Source organism: Salvelinus fontinalis, chromosome 2 (genome assembly GCF_029448725.1).
Source record: "Salvelinus fontinalis isolate EN_2023a chromosome 2, ASM2944872v1, whole genome shotgun sequence".
Lineage (NCBI taxonomy): Eukaryota > Metazoa > Chordata > Actinopteri > Salmoniformes > Salmonidae > Salvelinus > Salvelinus fontinalis.
In genome coordinates, this window is record NC_074666.1 from 87,992,004 (window position 1) to 88,000,939 (window position 8,936).

Here is an 8,936-nt window from a genome sequence, read left to right on the forward strand (position 1 = left end):
TAGCCAAATACATTTAAACTCAGTTTTTCACAATTCCTGACATTTAATCCTCTTGAAAATTCCCTGTCTTAGGTCAGTTAGGATCACCACTTTATTTTAAGAATGTGAAATGTCAGAATAACAGCATAGAGAATGATTTATTTCAGCTTTTATTTATTTCATCACATTCCCATTGTGTCAGAAGTTTACATACACTCAATTAGTATTTGGTTGCATTGCCTTTAAATTGTTTAACTTGGGTCAAATGTTTTGGGTAGCCTTTCACAAGCTCCCACAATAAGTTGGGTGAATTTTGTCCCATTCCTCCTGACAGAGCTGGTTTAACTGACTCAGGTTTGTAGGCCTCCTTGCTCGCACACTTTTCAGTTCTGCCCACAAATTTTATATGGGATTGTGGTCAGGGCTTTGTGATGGCCACTCCAATACCTTGACTTCGTTGTCCTTAAGGCATTGTGCCACAACTTTGGAAGTATGCTTGGAGTCATTGTCCATTTGGAAGACCCATGAAGTGCACCAGTCCCTCCTGCAGCAAAGCACCCCCACAACATGATTCTGCCACCCCGTGCTTCACGGTTGGGATGGTGTTCATCGGCTTGCAAGCCTCCCCCTTTTTCCTCCAAACATAATGATAGTCATTATGGCCAAACAGTTCTATTTTTGTTTCATCAGACCAGAGGATATTTCTCCAAAAAGTACGATATTTGTCCCCATGTGCAGTTGCAAACCGTAGTCTGGCTTTTTTTATGGCGGTTTTGGAGCAGTGGCTTCTTCCTTGCTGAGCGCCTTTCAGGTTATGTCAATATAGGACTCGTTTTACTGTGGCTATAGATACTTTTGTACCTGTTTCCTCCAGCATCTTCACAAGGTCCTTTGCTGTTGTTCTGGGATTGATTTGCACCTTTCGCACCAAAGTACGTTCATCTCTAGGAGACAGAACGCATCTCCTTCCTGAGCGGTATGACGGCTTCGTGGTCCCATGGTGTTTATACTTGCGTACTATTGTTTGTACAGATGAACGTGGTATCTTCAGGCGTTTGGAAATGGCTCCCAAGGATGAACCAGACTTGTGGAGGTCTACAAATGTTTTTCTGAGGTCTTGGCTGATTTCTTTTGATTTTCCCATGATGTCAAGCAAAGAGGCATTGAGTTTGAAGGTAGGCCTTGAAATACATCCACAGGTACACCTCCTATTGACCCAAATGATGTCAATTTCTCTATCAGAAGCTTCTAAAGCAATGACACCACCTTAGTGTATGTAAACTTCTGACCCACTGGAATTGTGATACAGTGAATTATAAGTGAAATAATCTGTCTGTAAACAATTGTTGTAAAAAATTACTTGTGTCATGCACAAGTAGATGTCCTAACCGACTTGTGAAAACTATAGTTTGTTAACAAGATATTTGTGGAGTGGTTGAAAAACGAGTTTATTGACTCCAACCTAAGTGTATGTAAACTTCCGACTTCAAATGTATATACTGTAATCTAGTCAAGGCCTATCCTATTTAATTATTGCTGTACATATACTATTCTATACTACGTATTCTTCAGCTATACTAAATATTCAATCCATATACTGTCTATAATGTCTATACATCCCAGTATATATATATATATACAGTACCAGTCAAAAGTTTGGACATACCTACTCATTGAAGGGGTTTTCTTTGTATTTACTATTTTCTACATTGTAGAATAGTAGTGAATACACAAACACTATGAAATAACACATATGGAATCATGTAGTAACCAAAAAAAGTGTTAAACAAATAAAAATATATTTTAGAGTCTTCAAAGTAGCCACCCTTTGCATTGATGACAGCTTTGCACACTCTTGTCATTCTCTCAACCAGCTTCATGAGGTAGTCACCTGGAATACATTTTAAAAAACAGGTGTGCATTGTTAAAAGTTAGATTGTGTCACATTCTGACCTTAGTTCTTTTGTTATTTCTTTGTTTTAGTATGGTCAGGGCGTGAGTTAGGTGGGTTGTCTATGTTAGTTTTTCTATGTTGTGTTTTGCGTTTGGCCTGGTATGGTTCTCAATCAGAGGCAGATGTCGTTAGTTGTCTCTGATTGAGAATCATACTTAGGTAGCCTTTTTCCACCTGTGTTTCGTGGGTGATTATTTTCTGTTCTGTGTTTTGTATTTTCACAGTTCAGGACTGTTTCGTTTCGTTCTCGTGTTTTGTTGTTTTTGTTCGAGTATTTGTTTTCATTAAAAGAGATTATGAATACTTACCACACTGCACCTTGGTCCTCCTCTCTTTCTCCCAACGACGAACGTTACAGATTGTGGAATTTCTTTCCTTCTTAATGCATTTGAGCTAGTCAGTTGTGTTGTGACAAGGTAGGGGTGGTATACAGAAGATAGCCCTAATTGGTAAAAGCCCAAGTCCATATTATGGCAAGAACAGCTCAAATAAGCAAAGAGAAACAATAGTCCATCATTACTTTAAGACATGAAGGCCAGTTAATACCAATATTAAGAAGGGACTTGCTTGGGCCAAGAAACACGGTGGAAATCTGTCCTTTGGTCTGATGAGTCCAAATTGGAGATTTTTGGTTCCAACCGCCGTATCTTTGTGAGACACAGAGTAGGTGAATGGATGATCTCCGCATGTGTAGTTCCCAAGCATGGAGGAGGAGGTGTGATGGTGTGGGGGTGCTTTGATGGTGACACTGCCTGTGATTTATTTAGAATTCAAGGCACACTTAACCAGCATGGCTACCACAGCATTCTGCAGCAATACGCCATCTCATATGGTTTGCGCTTAGTGAGACTATCATTTGTTTTTCAACAGGACAATGACCCAAAACACACTGTGTAAGGGCTATTTGACCAAGGAGAGTGATAAAGTGCTGCATCAGATGATCTGGCATCCACAATCACCCGACCTCAACCCAATTGAGATGGTTTGGGATGAGTTGGACTGCAGAGTGAAGGAAAAGCAGCCAACAAGTGCTCAGCAAATGTGGGAACTCCTTCAAGACTGTTGGAAAAGCATTCCTCATGAAGTTGGTTGAGAGAATGCCAAGATTGTGCAAAGCTACCATCAAGGCAAAGGGTGGCTACTTTGAAGAATCAAAAATATTTTGTTGATTTATTTAAATTTGTTTTGGTTACTACATGATTCCATATATGTTATTTAATAGTTTCGATGTCTTCACTATTATTCTACAATGTTGGAAAGAGTAAAAAATAAAAAAAATTAAAATCATGAGTGGCTGCATCCAAACTTTTGACTGGTACTGTATATATACACTGCTCAAAAAAATAAAGGGAACACTTAAACAACACAATGTAACTCCAAGTCAATCACACTTCTGTGAAATCAAACTGTCCACTTAGGAAGCAACACTGATTGACAATACATTTCACATGCTGTTGTGCAAATGGAATAGACAACAGGTGGAAATTATAGGCAATTAGCAAGACACCCCCAATAAAGGAGTGGTTCTGCAGGTGGTGACCACAGACCACTTCTCAGTTCCTATGCTTCCTGGCTGATGTTTTGGTCACTTTTGAATGCTGGCGGTGCTTTCACTCTAGTGGTAGCATGAGACGGAGTCTACAACCCACACAAGTGGCTCAGGTAGTGCAGCTCATCCAGGATGGCACATCAATTTTTATTTTTTTATTTTACCGTTATTTTACCAGGTAAGTTGACTGAGAACACGTTCTCATTTGCAGCAACGACCTGGGGAGTAGTTACAGGGGAGAGGAGGGGGATGAATGAGCCAATTGTAAACTGGGGATTATTAGGTGACCATGATGGTTTGAGGGCCAGATTGGGAATTTAGCCAGGACACCGGGGTTAACACCCCTACTCTTACGGTAAGTGCCATGGGATCTTTAATGACCTCAGAGAGTCAGGACACCCGTTTAACGTCCCATCCGAAAGACGGCACCCTACACAGGGCAGTGTCCCCAATCACTGCCCTGGGGCATTGGGATATTTTTTAGACCAGAGGAAAGAGTGCCTCCTACTGGCCCTCCAACACCACTTCCAGCAGCATCTGGTCTCCCATCCAGGGACTGACCAGAACCAACCCTGCTTAGCTTCAGAAGCAAGCCAGCAGTGGTATGCAGGGTGGTATGCTGCTGTGGCAAGAAGGTTTGCTGTGTCTGTCAGCGTAGTGTCCAGAGCGTGGAGGCGCTACCAGGAGACAGGCCAGTACATCAGGAGACGTGGAGGAGGCCGTAGGAGGGCAACAACCCAGCAGCAGGACCACTAACTCCGCCTTTGTGCAAGGAGGAGCACTGCCAGAGCCCTGCAAAATGACCCCCAGCAGGCCACAAATGTGCATGTGTCAGCATATGGTCTCACAAGGGGTCCGAGGATCTCATCTCGGTACCTAATGGCAGTCAGGCTACCTCTGGCAAGCACACTGCAACACAGCAACACTGTCAATCAGTGTTGCTTCCTAAGTGGTCAGTTTGATTTCATAGAAGTGTGATTGACTTGGAGTTACACTGTGTTGTTTAAGTGTTCCCTTTATTTTTTTGAGCAGTGTATATATATACAGTATATTTATACTCCAGACTCCAACATTGCTCGTCCTAATATTTCTACATTTCTTAATTCCATTCTTTAACTTTTTAGATTTGTGTGTATTGTTGTGTATTGTTAGATATTACTGCACTGTTGGAGTTAGAAACACAAGCATTTCGCTACACCCACAATAACATCTGCTAAATACACTACATGACCAAAAGTCGTTGAACATATCATTCCAAAATCATGGTTATTAATATGGAGTTGGTCCCCCCCTTTGCTGCTATAACAGCCTCCACTCTTCTGGGAAGGCTTTCCACTAGATGTTGGAACTTTGCTGAGGGGACTTGCTTCCATTCAGCCACGAGCATTAGTGAGATTGGGCACTGATGTTGGGCCCGCCAAGGGCCTGGAAAAGACCTTCCCCAAAATGTTGCCACAAAGTACGAAGCACAGAATCATCTAGAATGTAATTGTATGCTGTAGCGTTAAGATTTCCCTTCACTGGAACTAAGGGGCCGGGCCCGAACCATGAAAAACAGCCCCAGGCCATTATTCCTCTTAACCAAACTTTACAGATGGCACTATGCATTGGGGCAGGTAGCGTTCTCCTGGCATCTGCCAAACCTACATTAATCCGTTGGACTGCCAGATAGTGATGCGTGATTGATCACTCCAGAGAACGCGTTTCCACTGCTCCAGAGTCCAATGGTGGAGAGCTCCAGCCCACGCTCGGCATTGTGCATGGTGATCTTTGGCCTGTGTGCGACTGCTCGGCCAGGAAAACCCATTTCATTAAGCTCCCGACGAACAGTTATTGTGCTGAAATTGCTTCCAGAGGCAGTTTGGAACTCGGCAGTGAGCAGTGGTGTAAAGTACATAAGTAAGAATACTTTAAAGTACTACTTAAGTAGTTTTTGGGGGTATCTGTACTTTACCTTACTATTTAAATGTTGGACTTTTACTTTTACTTCAGTATATTCCTAAAGAAAATAATAAACATTTTCTCTGACATCCAAAAAGTACTCGTTACCCCTTTCCCTTTCCCTTTACATTTTGAATACTTAGCAGTACAGTAAACTGGTCCAATTCACACACTTATCAAGAGAAAATCCCTGGTCATCCCTACTGCATCTGATCCGGCAGACTCACTAATCACAAATGCTTAGTTTGTAAATTACGTCTGAGTGTTGGAGTGTGTCCCTGGCTATCTGTTAATACAAAAAAACAAGAAAATCATGCTGTTTTGTTTGCTTAATAAGGAATTTGAAATATTTTATACTTTTACTTTTGATACTTAAATATATTTTAGCAATTACATTTACTTTTGATACTTAAGTATATTTAAAACCAAATACTTTTAGACTTTTACTCAAGTAGTATTTTACTGGGGGACTTTCACTTTTACTTGTGTCATTTTCTAGTAATGTAACTTTACTTTTAGTCAAGTATGAAAATGTGATACTTTTTTCGCCATTGGTAGTGAGTGTTGCAATCGAGGAAAGACGATTTTAACACGATACGCGCTTCAGTAGTTGGTGGTCCCATTCGGTGAGCTTTTGTGGTCTACCACTTCGTGGCTGAGCCGTTGTGGCTCCTAGATGTTTCCACTTCACAATAACAGGACTTACAATTGACCGGGGGAGCTCTAGCAGGGCATTCATTTTACAAACTGACTTGTTATAAAGATGGTTTCCTATGACGGTGCCATGTTGAAAGTCACTGATATCTTCAGTAAGTCCATTTTACTGCCAATGTTTGTCTATGGAGATTGAATAGCTGTGTGCTCGATTTTATGTACCTGTCAGCAAGGGTTGTTGCTGAAATAGCCAAATCCACTAATTTGAAGGGGTGTCCACATACTTTTGTATATATAGTGCATGTGTATGCGACCAATAAAATTTGACTTGATTTGAGTCACCACTAGAATTGTTATTTTTATGCTATTGAGTAGGCCTATATCTTAGCTTAATATAATTAAGCAAATTATGAATCTAACAATAGAAATCCTTATTATTTTGTAAGAAATGTAAGGTCTTTTTACATGTTGCAATAAAGTTGACTAAAGTAGAAGCTCATCTTTTGTTTGTAGGTATTTTCAGTTGGTAATGAGTAATATGTAATATCAAAATTGCTCATAGGTAACTATAAGGTTACGCATCACTTTAAATAGCTACATCCTGTGTAACAATTAGCGATAACCTTGTACTTATGCAGATATTACAGATATATACTCTGTGGTGTATTAGTGTGTTTATTTTCTCACTTGGATGACGATTAGATTGTCAGAATGGGTAACGTACTTTGTAGCTACACAATAATTAAAAGTAAGTACATCTCAAGATACACTTAATTTTTACTGGCTGTATCCTGTGTAACACCTAGTAATTACATTACACGTATACAGATATTACACGTACTCTGTGGAGTAATAGTGTGTTCATTTTTTCACTTGGATGGTGCTTCCAGAAGCTTTAAAATTAGGGCCAGGTTGTCAGGGTGGATGACGTACTATGTAAGTACACATTAATTACATAATTACATAAGGGGCACACAATGCAAATAGTCCAGGTAGCCATTTCATTACCTGTTCAGGAGTCTTATGGCTTGGGTGTAAAAACTGTTGAGGAGCCTTTTTGTCCTAGACTTAGCACTCCGGTACTGCTTGCCATGCGGTAGTAGAGAGAACAGTCTATGACTGGGGTGGCGGAGGTGTATGACAATTTTTAGGGCCTTCCTCTGACACCGCCTGGTGTAGAGGTCCTGGATGGCAGGCAGCTTAGCCCCAGTGATCTACTGGGCCGTACACACTACCCTCTGTAGTGCCTTGCGGTCAGAGGCCAAGCAATTGCCATACCAGGCAGTGATGCAACCAGTCAGGATGCTCTTATCTTCTTACTTGGATGGCAAAGAGATTCAGGTTTTCATAATGGGTAGTGTATTATAATCTGGGATGACACCCATATGGTAGACCCCAGTCAGTGAAGTTGATTTATATATAACTGTCACACCCTGATCTGTTTCACCTGTCTTGTGCTTGTCTCCATCCTCCACCAGGTGTCTCCCATTTGTCCCCATTATCTTCTGTGTATTTATACCTGCGTTTTCTGTTTGTCTGTTGCCAGTTTGTCTTATCCCGTCAAATCCTACCCGCATATTCCCATGCTCTAGTTTTTGTTTTTCCTAGTCTTCCCAGTTCTACCCTTTCTGCCTGTCCTGATCCTGCCTGCCCTCCTGAACCTGTCGTCCTGTACCTGCCTGACTCTGATTTGGATTATGACTCTTTGCCTGCCTTGACTTACATTTACATTACATTTAAGTCATTTAGCAGACGCTCTTATCCAGAGCGATTTACAAATTGGTGCATTCACCTTATGAAATCCAGTGGGACAACCACTTTACAATAGTGCATCAAATCTTTTACCTTTTGCCTGCCCCTTGTACTATAATAAACTCTGAGACTTGTACTATCTGCCTCTTGTGTCTGCATCTGGGTCTTAGCCTGAGCCATGATATAACATGTTTTTATAAACTCAACCAAGTTAACCAAGATGGTACACTTTGGTGGCAAGCAACAATATTGAGTGGAGCAGCTTCTATCTCAACGCCATCAGACTGTTAAATAGCCATCACTTTGCTGCTTCCACCCGGTTACATAACCTTGCTCCTTAGAGGCTGCTGCCCTATATACATAGACTTGAAATCACTACCCACTTTAATAATGGAACACCAGTCACTTTAATAATGTTTACATAGTTTTGCTTTACTCATCTCATATGTATATACTGTATTCTATTTTACTGTATTTTAGTCTATGCCACTCCGACATTGCTCGTCCTAATATTTATATATTCCTTAATTCCATTCTTTTACTTTTAGGTTTGTGTGTATTGTTATGAATTGTTAGATATTACTGCACTGTTGGAGCTAGAAACAAGAATTCCGTACACCCGCAATAACATCTGCTAAACATGTGTATGTGACCAATAACATTTGATTTTATTTGGAGATTTCGAAGGGTGCGGATTGACGGGTTGGTAATTAGAGCCTATTGAGCATCCAATTTTTATAATCTGGGACACCCAGGGCATCTGTCCACAAGAGATTTACATTTACATTACATTTAAGTCATTTAGCAGACGCTCTTATCCAGAGCGACTTACAAATTGGTGCATTCACCTTATGATATCCAGTGGAACAACCACTTTACAATAGTGCATCTAACTCTTTTAAGGGGGGGGGGGGGGGGGTTAGAAGGATTACTTTATCCTATCCTAGGTATTCCTTAAAGAGGTGGGGTTTCAGGTGTCTCCGGAAGGTGGTGATTGACTCCGCTGACCTGGCGTCGTGAGGGAGTTTGTTCCACCATTGGGGTGCCAGAGCAGCGAACAGTTTTGACTGGGCTGAGCGGGAACTGTACTTCCTCAGAGGTAGGGAG